We start from the raw sequence: 15,589 nt of genomic DNA, 5'->3' as shown, positions 1-15,589 counted from the left end.
TAGGCTTTCCGTAAAAAAACATAGAGCTTGTGGGCCTAGCCGCACTACTACTGCCTGCTTTTGGTGCCTTTCCTTTTCTTGATGATCCTTCAAGCAATGCTTCCTCAAAAGATAAGCGAGAGCTTGGCCTACTTGGCCGACTAGACTGACGCAAAGGCTGCATCTTAGAACTGGTGGTGGTGCTGGTGGTGGTGGTGGTAGATGGAGCTTGTCCCTCCTTAGTCCCAAAAGGAGGATCCATTTAAAATTTTGTGTTGTGTGTGTAGTGTAGTGTTTAAAAAAACTTAAAAAAAATAAATAAAAAAAGAGGGGGATAAAAAAGTTAAAGACTTTGAATTTACACGAGCCTAAGAGCCTATCCTACTACTATGCTAAACCTACAGCTATATTAGTATTCTAGTCTAACTCTAGGCAGACGCTCTCAAGCCCACTAAGCTAAAGTGAGGTTAAGTTATGTATAATATTATATTATATTAATAGATTAGAATTACTTATATTATGGATTATAGATAGAATATAGATTATGAATTAGAAATAATTACTTATATATTATAGATTATGAATTAGAATTTATATTATATTATATAATATATTATAGATTAAGATTAAAGATTAGAATTATTTTAGTACTGCAGCTAGTAGCTTGAAGCTTTGCTTAGTACAGTTGTCGTCACACAGTCAATTTTTCTTGAAAAGAAATTAGAAATAAAATAAAATGTCACAGCAAAACAGTTAGCTTCACTGCTTGCTGAAACACACAGCACTTATGCGGCTGCACTCACTAGCCCAACAAGTTCACTTCACTGATGGACTGAGGTGAGCAAAACACTAAGGGTACTTTTAATAAAATTAAAATAATATGTAAAATAAATGAGAAAATCTTTGCAAAACAGTTAACGTCACTGCTTGCTGATCAAAAAAGAACACAGCACTTATGCGGCTGCACTCACTAGCCCAACAAGTTCACTTCACTGATGGACTCAGGTGAACAAAACAAATGAAATAAAATGAAAGATTATTAATTAAGAAAAATTGACTTGGTCTCTTGCTGTTGCTAAAACAAAGCACAAACTATAGAGCTGCAGCACCAGTACTAATAAGATTAGCTGAACTATAAGCTAGTAGTAATTATTAATTATATTTATAGCTAATTTAATTAACTATTAAGATAAGAATTATAGAATTATTGATATTAATGATTTTAGATTAGACACTACTAGATGTCTTGAATGTCTACAGTACACTCTACACTAGTATACTATTACTAATTATAGTATATATAACTGACAAATATATATATCATTTTATAATGTATTCAATTATTAATTATTAATATTACTGATTTTAGATTAGACACTAGTAGATTTCTTGAATGTCTACAGTACACTCTACACTAGTATACTATTACTAATGCTATACTAACTATAGTATATATAACTGACAAATATATATATAATTTTATATGTATTCAATTATTAATAATATATTCTATTAAATTATTTATAAATTCTATTATTTAATTTATTTAAGCAGGACAGGCAGTAGGCACTAGTGCCAGCCCAGGGCAAGGGCACCCCAGTGCCAGTGAGGCACTGAGTGCACTGTCAACTCAACAGCACTACACAGTTGATGACAAATTAAATAAAAACATTATTAAATTAATAAAATGATTATTATTAAATATTATTAATTCAATAGAACATAAGTGAGGAAGAGTACACTGTGAGAAATGGCAGGCTGAGGCTTACCAGTCTCACACAGAACAGAACAATCTCTCTCTGCAATGCTCGGATGCAGCACAGCAGTGTTGCCAAAGCAGTCACAGCGAAAAATGAATGGATCTCTCAGGCAAGCTCTGGTCTTATAAAGGCGGTTTCAGAAATTCAAAAAACAGCAGCACAGGCATTGGACGAGACCCTTAGTGCGACGTCACTTCTTCGATTCTTCGTGGTTGTGAGTCTTCGTCTTCTCCTACGTTTTGCTGGCACTGTATTCTCTTCGGCGCGTCTTCGGCACGAACAAAAAAACGGCCTCTTCGTGCTCGTTTACATGTTCGCCCGAAGACGAATGCGCAAGTCTAGTAGAAACTTGATGACAAGTCTTTCACACATCTGAAAGTCAAAGTGTCTATATGCTAATTATGTAGGTTATTCTGTAATGTGATTAAGCAATTCAATCATAGCAATTATTTAGCATGGCAGAGACCATTATTCAGTGTTAAAATTATGAATTAGTTTGTTTTACCTTCCATTTCTCTCTGAATGTGGAATTGTCCTATTATTACAGTTCATTTTCCTTCTTTTACATCTTTACATCTTTGATCCCTTGCCATAAAATCCCATAAAATGTTGTCCCACTGGTTTATCCATGTTTTTCTTGGTAATCTATGGGATTTAAACCTTTTGTGTAGAAGTCCTATTTCCCCCACGTACAGAGTTGCAGGACATTTCATATACACACATATTGATGTAAAACACACTGGATGTTTTACAGAGATAGAAACTTTTATCTTCTGGTATAAGTAGGAGTTGGACTTGAGTATCTGCTCTGTGGTATAGTTGAATGCACGGGATTTACATCTCTTTTGTGGACTGGGAATGTGTAATTTATTGTACAGGGATCCCCTCGCTGTCAATTTATTTAGGCTGATGACGCTTGATTTCCTTTAGGTGGCTTTTGGTATTTTAGTATGTTTGTTATGGGAATGTTGGTGGCTACCCTGGCACTATACCCCTGGCTGATAAAGTTCCTCCTGATGTTAGTCTTTGTCTGTGGTTTAAAAGCAGATGAAAACTGTTACTTTTCATGTAGGTTAGACTGTCCATAGGTTTTCTGTATTATGTCTTAAAGGAGTTGTTTTCAATGAAGTTGATCTTTGTGTGACAGGTTAATAGTAGGATAAAATGTATAATAATTTGAATGTGATTTAGTAGAGGTTCATCATGACTGGTGGACCAGATGATTAAAATATCATCTGTTTGTCAAAGAGAAACCAGAGGATTAGTGTCACAGGTGGATATGCATAGTGTTTTTGTAAAGTATCCACTTTCACTTTTTGTTTGATATTGCTTTTAACCAACTAAATGAGCTGCATTAAGGTTATGGGGTTGAATATTGGAACATGTGGAAGTAGAGGGAGCTTATCCTTTATATTCCACACTCGATTTCAAGACAGAGAGCAAATCTTTCTTCATTTTAAACACCTGTCATTATTTGCTGTATTTTCACAATTTATTCAAAAAACTTGACACATTTGTTTAATAGCATTTCCCGTCAAATTAATTGTAATCTTTAATGGTCCTAAATGAAAAGAAAATGTTACATTAAAAAAAACATTGAATGAGGGAGTTTATGTGTAAAAAAATATAGTATAAATTCCTCCATGAATGAATTGTAGACTGTAAGACCTTATAGTTTATTAATAGCAGCTAGCAGCTTAGTCTATGACACCGGATATATGTAAATGCAGAAGTATAGCAGCACTAGGTCTCAATTTGCCTGCGGAAAATTAAACAAGATGTTAAGAATTTAAATTTCCAGGTCTCAACAGATGGGACATGGTTGCCTAATTAGAAAGAGCAACTAGGAGGGTTTGCGTGAATCTTTCCATTGAAAATATTTGACAGCTAACTGAAGCAGATCCTTTCAATTGTGATGGATTTTTATCCATTAAAACCAGGCTGTTTCATACTAGTGTATAAAATTCCATTGCCACGATATGTTTTGATTAGTTTTATTACTCTTTTATATAATACACATTTCAAGATGCTCTGTGCAAAAACAAGTGTGTATATATTGTTTGTATCACTGTACAGCCCCAGAGAGATGACGTGTGTGTACTTTGTGCACAGATTTTGTGCAAATATTGTGAATGCGTCCCTGGGGTAGAGCATTTGGAGAGCAGATTGGACCAATGCTCCATCTCCTGTATTGTAGCAGACTGGATGCCCAAGCTAGGTTTGCAGGATCCGGTCCAGGACATTGATGAAGCCTACAAGAGTCACGGGAGCTAGGCATTAAAAAACCCTGCAGCCTGATAATCAGCGAGAGAGAGGAAGTTCCTTTGTGCTCCCAGGACAAGAAGAAGCCCTGAAGAAGATCCCTTAGAATGGCAAACCTGCCTGGACCTGCATGTGCTGTCTGGTGGAGATTTACAGAGCCTAGCTTAGCTGGGTCTGGCAGGGAGGTCTAGTTAATGGGTGTTTAGGCTATTCAGCATGGGCCAGCAAAGTATAGTCAGAGAGGACTCCAAGGGGAAGCTAGGCTTTTCTTTTATGATTTTGTCATGGGGTGCTTGATTTGCGTACTTGCAAATAAATCACACAGAAGAAGGCGAGAAGAGGAGAGGGAGAAAATGTGTGTATGAAAGTGTACGGTGGTAGAGTGAGTGATTCTGTCTCTTTGCAATTATCTGTGTTAGTTATAGGGGGCCTTGACATACTGCACCCAGATGCCTCTAACGCTAGGCTTGCCTCTGCTCTCATATAGTGTGCTTATAAGAGGATCTTAAGGCATAGTAATGGGAGAGCAATGGGGTGGACATGGTGCCTGAGGGCCCAGGTGTTAACTATGTACTGGGCCCCAAGCCTACATAGGTTAAATCCTATATCAATATGCTTATTTATCAAAATTTCCTTAATCTCTCCCTCTCGCACATTTTCTGGGATGGTTGCCAGTAATTTCAAGATGTTTCTTTCTACAAGCTTAAACAAGCTATAATTAGCATTGTTGGCAGCATTCCCAGAACATGTGGTTAAAGTTCAAAGTGGGCATGTGTGTTAAGCCTTCAGAGTTCAATAAATCTAACTGGTGTTGCGTATTAAGTATTAGCAAATGCAAACTCCATCAACTCCAGGAAACAATCAAGGACAGAGTTCAACATGTTACCCACAGCAAGATAAAAAAATAAGGCTATAGTTAACCATTGCAATGCCAGAGATATTTATACTGTCTCACATACTGACTCCCCTCTCCTCCCCTCTCCCTGTCAGCATGGTCTCTGCATCTGTGAAATTAAGAAAACAGCTGAAGGATATAGGTGAACAGGTGGGGGAGCAGATACATTGCAGGGGGAGGGTGCAGGAGCACAGACAGAACCGGAGGACAGAGAGATGTGTTTTTGGCCCCAGAATTTAATTTCCGAATTAAAAAAAGCCCTTGAATTTCGTCTCAGAAAAGAAAGGGTAGGAAACAAAATGTATTGCACGAAAATGAATTAGTAAAAAATAAAAAAAATGTCTGAAATGTTTTGGAATGTTATGCACAAGTCTACTTATTAGCTTCCATTGAATGTGTACTTTGTTTATGCTCAGGTCCCATTGCCTCATCACAGCAAAATATTTGCTTATACCAGATGCAGACAGATTCACCTTGAACTACAGTGCCCTTTGTGATTTCTGATTACATGACAGTGGCAATCCCTCCTTACTTACATCATCCTGTAGAATATAATGGTATTGGCTATTTCAGTCCAGGAACTTCCAACCAATGGCAGTCAAACCTTGCTGACATTATCTGGCAGCGTGATGCCATCAGGTAAAGTACAGTCTTTATAAGTCATCAAGTTAGAAGTATGCTCTTATAGAACATTTGACATTTGACATTTGACTACATTTCTAAGTTTCGTCTGAGACCGACCACATTTCCGTTGATTCGTACATATGCACGAAACAGTCAATTTTTATTAAAAATAAAGTTTGTATGAAAACGAATGCACAAGTCTAGTTTCTATAGATTTTACAATTACATTTTGTGTAATAATATACACTAATATAGATGTTCAACAAATCTTTTTTTTAAATTTAACTCATACCATACCTTTGCCAGAACAAGCAAAGCTGTTATTCTGTGATCTTGCTTACCAACTGTTATAACATCACCCCTAGTGATGTCATACTGTAGCTTGTTATTTGCTACTATCATAGAACAAACAATTCTCAATGGTTATTCTCTTGGACCTCTCAGCAGCCTTTGACACAGTCGACCACCTCCTCCTCCTACAAACCCTCCATGCTCATGGAATCCATGACACGGCTCTTTCATGGCTTACATCCTACCTTTCTAACCATACTTTTAGTGTCTCATTCACTGGAACTTTCTCCTCTCCCCTACCGCTATCTATTGTTGTTCCTCAAGGCTCAGTTCTTGGGCCTCTGCTATTCTCCATCTACACTTCTTCCCTAGCACAACTTATTTCTTCCTTTGGTTTCCAGTACCACCTATATCCAGTAGACACCCTAATCTATATTTCTGCTCCTGACCTTTCCCCCTCTCTTCTAACTCGCCTCACTGTCTATCAGGAATTGCATCATGGATGGCGTCCCGTTACCTAAAGCTCAACATCTCTAAAACCAAACTCGTGGAAATCCCGCCATCTGCTCTGTCCACTTTTCCTGACATCTCTATTACCGTTGATAACTCCACTATCCAACCAACGGACCAGATTCGGTGACTTGGTGTCCCCCTTGACTGTGCTCTCTCCTTCATCCCTCACATCCAGTCCCTCACCAAATCCTGCCGCCTCCACCTGGAAAACATCTCCCGAATCCGGCCTTTCCTCACACAAGAAACCACCGACTAAATTGTAATCTTGCAAGAGCAGGGCCCTCCTCTCCTTTGTACCAGTTTGTTATTGTATGTGTTTCTAAATTGTTCTACTGACTGTAACAGCACTGTGGAATCTGCCGGCGCTTTATAAATAAATGTAATGTAATATAACATAATTATGACCTGAGTTTTACTCACTCGTTTTTATTTTAGCATTCTTACTAGCCATCTACATACCTTTGTGAGGGTGTGATACTAGCTACATAGGAGGGCAGAGGTAACCATAAAAGGGTGTGGGGCTTGTCCCAGATGGTATTAAATGGGTTGACAGTAGAAGGGGAATTAGGCAGAAAGTAAATGTAACTTCTGTGAGTGTGAGTCTCTGGGTCAGTCCTATAGAGTTACCAGATATGGTCATCTAACATTGAATGTCAAAACATTAGTCAAATTCTTTTCAGTGCACTAGGAGGCCATACACATTAATATACAGTATATATATAAAAATTTACCAGAATATACACTATATGACCAAATATATATGGACTCATAATCATTGATTTTTCAGGCACATAAGCATGCCAACTCCATAGACAATCACTGACAATGGAATGAGTTGTATTGAAGAGCTCAGCGAATTTAAACGTTGCACTGTTTAAAATCTGCCCTAGATCTGCCCTAGTTTACTGTAAGAGCTATTATTGTGAAGTGGAAGCATCTAAAAATAACAACAGTTTCGCAACTAAGCACTCAGCAGCCCCGCTCTATGAGTGTGTGGCCGAGTGTTGAACCGTTTAGTGCATAAATATTGCCTGTCTTCTGTAGAATCATTCTGCCTCCGGAAGCAACGTTAGCACAAGCACTGTGAGTCAGGAGTTTCATGAAATGGAGTTCCATGGCCGAGCAACTGCACACAAGCTGAAGATCACAATGTTCAATTGCAACCATAAGCTGGAGTACTATAAAGCACAACACCACTTGATTCTGGAGCAGTCGAGGCGTGTTTTCTGGAGTGATCATGCTTCACGTTCTCTGTAGTGAATAATGCTTTACTATCTGGAAGTCTGATGGACGAATCTGGGTTTGGTGGGTGCCAGGAGAACACTACCTATCAGAATGCATAGTGGCTAATCTAAAGTTTGGCGGAGGAGTGATAATGGTCTCGGGCTAGGCCCTTAGTTCCAGTGAAGGATAATGTTAATGCTACAGCAAACAAAGACATTTTGTGGCATGAGTTCTGGGAAGGTCCTTTCCTGTTCTAGCATGCCTGTGCCCCTGTGTACAAAGCAAGACCCATAAAGACATGGTTTAATGAGATCCCTGACCTTAACCCTATTTAACACCTTTGGGATGAATTGGAACACAGATTGCGAGCTAGGTCATATCCTTCAACATCAGTGTCTGACCCTGAATGGGCAAGAATTCCCACAGACACCATCCAAAGTTTTGTGAAAAGCCTTCCTAGAAGAATAGAGGCTGTTATATGGTAACTGCATATTAATGTCCATGGTTTTTGAATGGGATGTCACAAATTCATATAGATGTGAAAGTCAGGCGTCCACGTACTTTTCTTTTTGTTTGTTTTTTTATGAGAACTTCTTAATCAAAATCAAAGGCAAAACAAATATATGGAGTTATTTCTTTATTTATATTTCTGAATTCAAGAATTACACACTAGGCAACATTGTTATATATTTACATGCTGCAACTGTCTGCAATAAATTCAAGAAAATATCTTTTATGCAATGCTCATTTACAATCATCCTTTTACTTCCTCATTTTTCAAGATGAGGATGGCAGTCTGAAGACTACATCTAGTTTCCTTTAGTATTTTGCAGTACCAATCCATCACAATATGTGCATTATGTGCATATATGGATTGCTAAAATGTAGTCAAGGCTGATGAATACTACTGTAAGAAAGCAATGTGGATGTAAAACAAATCCAAGAAATTAATAAAAAGAAATTACAGAAAAACATGGTTAGGATTTACATACTTGATGTAAATTTATAAAAAATATTTAATTGGGAAGTAATTATTATGATAACTATTTACCTTTTGCACATAAAAGCATTAATGTGATTTGGCAATATAACATTTTCCATAGAAAATATTATTATCACTACTTTGGAAAGGCAAGAAACAATGAGCTTTATTGCTGGCCAATGAGAAAACATGCTTCTTATATAACATTATAGTGTTTTTTTAAAGATTTATATACCCCGCATCTTGTTAAAGTGCATTTAAACAATTAAATGTGTTTAATCTAGATAATTTTTGTGTAGGATCAATTTCATTATTTTATATCCCATATTAAATATGTAATTAATTTAGATATGTTTTCTTAAATATACTGTGGTAACAGTATGTTTGTAGTCAGGAAGAAGTTGTCATGTTTCCTAAGTTTTTTATTCATACCGTACCAAAAAATATATTTGTGAGGAAATATTTTGATTTAAAACAGTTTATTTTTTCCAACAATTTGAAAAGGGTCAACTTTATTCAAATTATTTAGTTTATATTAACTTATACAATATTTATAACATTTTACATCATTTAAAATATTCTGATTTGAGAATATCATGAAAATGAAATTAAAAATTAACTTAATCTATTTGTTCTTGAATATGGAAGCCCACTTTAATATTAACAAAAATCTCCCTAATGATGTTTGAAGATTGTTAACTATTGCTTTAGCTGTGCACGTAAACACTATGATTGTGTGTATATATATATATATATATATATATATATAAATATATATATACAATCTTTTTTTTTATTATTATTTTTTGCTGGCATGACGTAAAGGAAAACATTTAATCCAATATAGTTGTTTTAGACCAGTATATATAATGTATATATATATATATATTTAAAAATAAAAATGTTTCTCCGTATAATACACTCATATAATCTGAATATTACATATATCTCACACCATTTGGGAATTTATCTTCAGTCATTGTAAATGTGAATACAAAATCCACTTTGCACTGAGAAGCAAATATACATATTAGATCTGTTTTACATCCTGGTAATATTTAAAATAAAATAAGCAATGCAATATGGGATGAGAAAATCGAGTAACCCCCAAATTAAATGACTCAACAAATATAACAAAAAAAATCAGTATTAAGCATTTTTAGTCTAAAAAAAATCTACCCAAAATCTGAGCTTTTTGGTCTCAATTACTTTTTGCAGGTTGTGGTTCTACAATCAGTATATACGTACATAAATACGTACATCGCATATACACTGTACTGTTCAAATGTTTTAGGCAGGTGTGAAAAAATGCTGTGACATAAGAATGCTTTCAAAAATAGACATGATATGATGAATGATATTTGTATCATTTAACAAAATCTTAATCAAATACATTTTGACCGGTGTTTGCCTTCACAAAAGCAGCAATTCTTCTAGGTACACTTGCATAAAGTCAGGGATTTTGTAGGCGTATAGTTAGGTGTATAATTAAACAATTATACCAAGCAGGTTCTAGTAAACATCAATTTAGTATATAGGTTGAGACTAAATTATTAACTGAAACAGAAACAACTATGTAGGAGGAATAAAACTTAATGAGTGACAGCCAAATTAACTAAGATGAGGTTGCTGAAGACTTAAAGTCAAGTGTCAAACACAATGGCAAGACAACAAGAAGAAACAAAGTAGTTATACTGCATCAGCAATGTTTCTCCCAGGCAGAAATTTAAAGACAGACAGGGGTGCAGGTGTTCTGTCCAAGCACTTTTGAAGAAACATATGAAACAGCAATGTCGAGGACCGGCAAAGAAAAGTTACTACAGCAGATGAAAGACACATCATGCTTACTTTCCTTTGCAATCGTAAGATGCTCAGGAGTGCCATCAGCTCAGCGTTGGCAGAAAACAGTGGGACCCTGTTACTCCCATCTACTGTCCAGAGGAGTCTGGTTAAAAGTTACTTCATGGAAGACTTGGGCCAAAAAGCCATACCTACAACATCGAAACAAAGTATATCCACTCAACTATTCACAAAAACACAGGAACTGGGGAGCAGACAAATGTTGGTTCCCCAAAGGGCTGGAGAGCAGTACACAAATGAGTTTTTGCAGTCAACAGTAAAGCATTGTGAAGGTACCTTGCAAGTTTGAGGAAGTATGTCTGCAAATAGAGCTAGGGATTTGGTTAGCATTAATGGTCTTTAAGTACAGGCAGATAATTATCAATCATGCAATACCACCAAGGAGGCATCTCATCTTCAGCATATAGAAGAACGAGGAGTCCTACAAGGCCCTAAACAACATTGAGTCTGTCTGTGATAACATGAGTTAGTTCTCCAAGATGTTTGAAACAACCTACCTGCCATGTTCCACAAAAAAACAGTGTGCAAGTGTGCCTAGAAGAATTGATGCTGTTTTGAAGGCAAAGGGTGGTCACAACAAATATTAATTTTATTTGTATTTTTTGTTCTGTTTTACTTTAAATGTTGTTAAATGTTAAAAAAAACTATTAACATATCTATTTTTGGAATCATTCCTAATCATTCTTCATTTTTTCACACCTGCCTAAACATTTTCACATATATATATATATATATATATATATATATATATATATATATATATATATATACACATCTTACTAAATGGGGTGGGATTTTCTTTTTGTGTTACCCTAATTATATACTGACATTTATGGAACAAATGAATGTTTTTTAAAACAAACCTTACTTTCATGTTAAAGAAGGTTTTATGTTCTGCTCATACTCTTTAACATAGGACATTTAAGCCCACAAAAATAATTTAAAAAAATGTAATGATCCAAGGAGTGCTAAAATTACTAACAGTAGTGAGTAAGTTATCAAATAAATTAAAGCAGTTTTAATATTTACAAGTATGCTAGAACACTTTAACCATAACTGTAGTTTAGTATCATTTTGCCTTGCCATTAAGTACAAATCAGACTTAAAAATGTTTAAGAAATTTGATATTATTTACAAACTGTATGTTTAATGGATGTTCACATCATATGATATATATAAATATAGCAAAATGGTATTTATCACTACAATTACAGTGTATCTGCATGAGTTAAATTTGTTCATTCTATTTCTAAAAATGTAAAGTTTTTGCTTCTTTTGTAATTTAAGAAGTGTTATGTATTGTTTATTTCACTGATTATCAGTATTATTATAAAAAATTGTAAATAGATAAGCAACAATGAGACTAATCTAATTTATGATGCAGGAGAGTTTACTACTGTACTGAGGTACACCTTTTCTTTTAATAGGCTTTAAATGCTCAGTTACAAGACAATAAATATATGTTTTTGCTTGTTTTAATATCACAAAACTAAAAATGTTTTAATATTAATTGCACTATAAAAATTGGTATTAGCTTATTCCTGTGATCCAACTTTTAAATACATATACAATTTAAGATATGTATATTATTTATCTAGCTAAATTTCAAGTATTGGAACATAATCGAAATATGACACTAAATTTTAGCCTCTAGAACATTGTAGAAATTATGACTGGTCAATGGGATTACTGTCTCATAAAAATAAAAAATTCACTGTTATTCCATAGTCTAGCAATCCAATGTGTCATTTACATTGTGCTTTTTGTCTTAAATGACATAGATCTGGTGAAAAAAATATTCACTTTAAGTATCTAGAGGGAAGCAAAATCTATTGTGAAAAGGTTGTTGCTCAACCTTCTTCCCCCTAAAATCTCACCAGCTCTACAATTATATATAATCTAAAATTGAGCAGGAATTATTGATAGACATTTCAAAATTATTTGCCCAATAATACCCTGCATTTGAATTAAATATAAACAAAACAATTATTATGAAGACACAGACACATGGTAATGCATATCGTCATACTTGCTAGTAGTCATTTACAGTATGTATTTACAGACTCATCTTGAAGATTTCTTTTAAAGCTGTGCCATAAATTAATTCAAAATTAAACTCTATATCTGAAACGGTCTTCAGCACATTGCTGCTCTGTGTATTGCAAACCCAGCCAGCGTTAATGCCATTATACTCTTGACACTGATCTCATAACATACACAAACACCTTATTTGCTGGATTGTCACGTTGTAAAATGTTTTGCACAATGAGATAATACATGAACAAACACTCATGAAATACATTTTTGTTTTGCATTTATCCCTGATTAAACTGTTTTGCCAGTACACTACATTTTAAATCTGTTCACTTTTAAAAAATGAATGCACATTTTTTGATTTTTTTTATATCATTCACATCATGTTATTATACGATTAACTTTATAAGGCCTAACTTAACCCCTTCAGGACCGGCATTCTTGTACTGCGTCTTCCCTTGAAGACCGCTTTTTTTTTTAAAATATTTTAATTCCGTGCTCGTGATTCGCTTCAAAGCGATCACGTGCACGAAATTGAGGGGGGGTGGCTGCTACGGATTGCTGGGGACACCCAGCGGTCAGCAGCAGCCACCCCTCGTGATCCCAGCATTCATAGCGACGCTGGATCGCGCATCATCGATGACGTACCTTGTACGTCCCGGTCTGGCGGTGACCTTTGACCAGGAAGTACCAGGTACGTCCCGGTCTTGAAGGGGTTAATCTAATATAACTTTTCTTTTGTTTACTTTTGTAAACTTTCCTTGCTAATAAGGCTGGATTTGCACAATTTGCACTTGTACGCACAATTTAGATGGGTAATGCTCGGACACAACTGTATAGTTCATTTATAAAGCATCATTTATAAAGAGATTATCCCTATTTCCCCCTCCCTGGCTCCCTAGAAAAATATCCTCAAAGCAAATGCTAAATGTGCTTGGAAATAAATCCAGCCCTTCGGACAGAAAAAAAATATTTGTGATGTAGAGAATCAGATCAATGGTCCCAGGAACATTGTACAATTGTACAATTTCTAAGTTTTACCATGATTACAACATAGGAAGAACGTAAGGCATGCTTTATGTTTTAATATACAATATTTACGCATGTAGCCATTAATATTATCTTTGATGACAGAAACAAAATTTTCGAAAATGAATGAAAATACAAGTAATGAATTCAAGGCCTTGGTAACCCAGGACTATAACTTGAGTATAACTTGGCAATTACAAAACTATAATCATGTTCACTGTGACAATTCATGCATAATGATACATGTGTTGTACATGTACTTCCTACAGCTCATTTGTTTTCATTAGCATGCTGTATATAAGGAGCTGATACAGTTCCTTATCTCAATTCACGACAAAGCAAAGCTGATGAATATGGCACTTGGTTACATTCTATAGATGAGTTTACATTCTGTTTTAATGGTTACTCTAGTTCTACATTCTGCTGTACAGTTTATTTACATGCTTTCCATGAACACTAAGCTATCAAGCATTATAACAATATAATTTAGTCATGTATGATGTTGATAATGATATTTTTATAAAACCAGATATGAAACAGGCACTACCATTTAGAAAAGCAAATCTGAAAGCTACAATCCCCAATCGATTATATACCATATTTTATATGACAAGTAATTAATAATGAAAAACATCAAACGTGTCGGATATGAAGCAGCAGTAGAACGTTCATGTAACATACCCGTCTGTTGTATGTTAGATGCTTAATGTGCATAAATAGAAGAATACACAGGATTATTGCCCAAACAGTTTGCTAAACATTTCTTATATCAAAAAACAAGACCGTCAATTTAAAAATAATCTGAATGAAATATTTCGTTTACAAATTATTTGAATAAAATAATTGCATTCCTAAATTTGGCCTATAATCAGAAATGTTTAATTGTAAAGGAACAGGTCTCAGGGCTACTGGTAAATGCACATGCTCAATATAGGAGATGTCATTGCACATGTGTAAAAGGGGCAAATTCAGAGCATTCTATGGAAAGACCACAACATGATATTGTAATGTTTTAATGTGGATGGATCTACAGGTACCTTGGTTACCATAAATCTGGATTACAGGTATTAGAGAGGAACACTGAGCTCTGGGGTTGCCTCCAATGTGGCATCAGGGGTGCCTAGCCCTGCCCAGTCCCTGCCTGTTTTTAACCATATTTTGCACATTTGCTATGTCCTCTTAACATAACTATAGCCATCGCTTTCAAAAATTGTGTTTGGGGTAGGAAGCCGTTTTCAAAGGAGCTTGGTATGATGATGTAGGTAAGTTGGTAAGTTTGTACATATATAAGGATGCAGGAGTTTTATTGTTGAATTTGCAACTAAATAAGATTGCACCCATACATATTACTAATGCAATGTGCTATATCGTATCTATAATTACTTGGACTGGCGGTGACAGTCGTTCATTTTAAGCCTGCAGCCTGTGAATCACAGGCATGGGGCTGTCTGCTTATTACACATGACCATGTGCTATACTCAAGCCCAGAGTGTTTTGGTGACCAGCCCTAAATGGACACTGAAATATATGTCATCATGTGGTCAAGTCATCCTGCACAGTGCAGTCTAGCCCTTAGATCTTTCTGGAACCTAGGAACCCATCTAATGTAAGGGATGGTCAACATGTAGATCTTCAACTGTTGGGACACAACAATGTCCTTAATGTTTTCATTGTAATAAATCAACCAACTCTGTCCCTTACAAAAAAAATACTGCAGTTTTTCTGAAGTAATACTGCAGTTTTTTGGACATGAAAAAACAGCAATACTGCACTTTTACTGCAGTATTACTGCACATTTAATTTAAATGCAATAAAGCTACAGTACTTTGAAGTACAACTGTAGGTTTTCAGTATATAAAAAAAGTGCAGTAAATGTGCAGTAATACTGCAGTAAAAGTGCAGTATTGCAGTTTTTTCATGTCCAAAAAACTGCAGTATTACTTCAGAAAAAACTGCAGTAATTTTTCGTAAGGGGTAATTCTGCAACAGCTGCAAAGTTTCCTCAATTTACTTGCAATATGAATGTATTTTTTCATATGTGTTTTCAAAAATAATTAACAGTTAATTTGCACCAATGATGTTAGAAAACAATCATATTTTTAGATCACATTTGGTTTGTTATAAAATACTAAATAA

This window comes from Sceloporus occidentalis, unplaced genomic scaffold (genome assembly GCF_023333645.1).
Source record: "Sceloporus occidentalis isolate IW3139 unplaced genomic scaffold, rSceOcc1.0.p SCAF_112, whole genome shotgun sequence".
In the NCBI taxonomy this organism is placed as follows: Eukaryota; Metazoa; Chordata; class Lepidosauria; order Squamata; family Phrynosomatidae; genus Sceloporus; species Sceloporus occidentalis.
Note: the sequence above shows the minus strand (reverse complement) of the source record.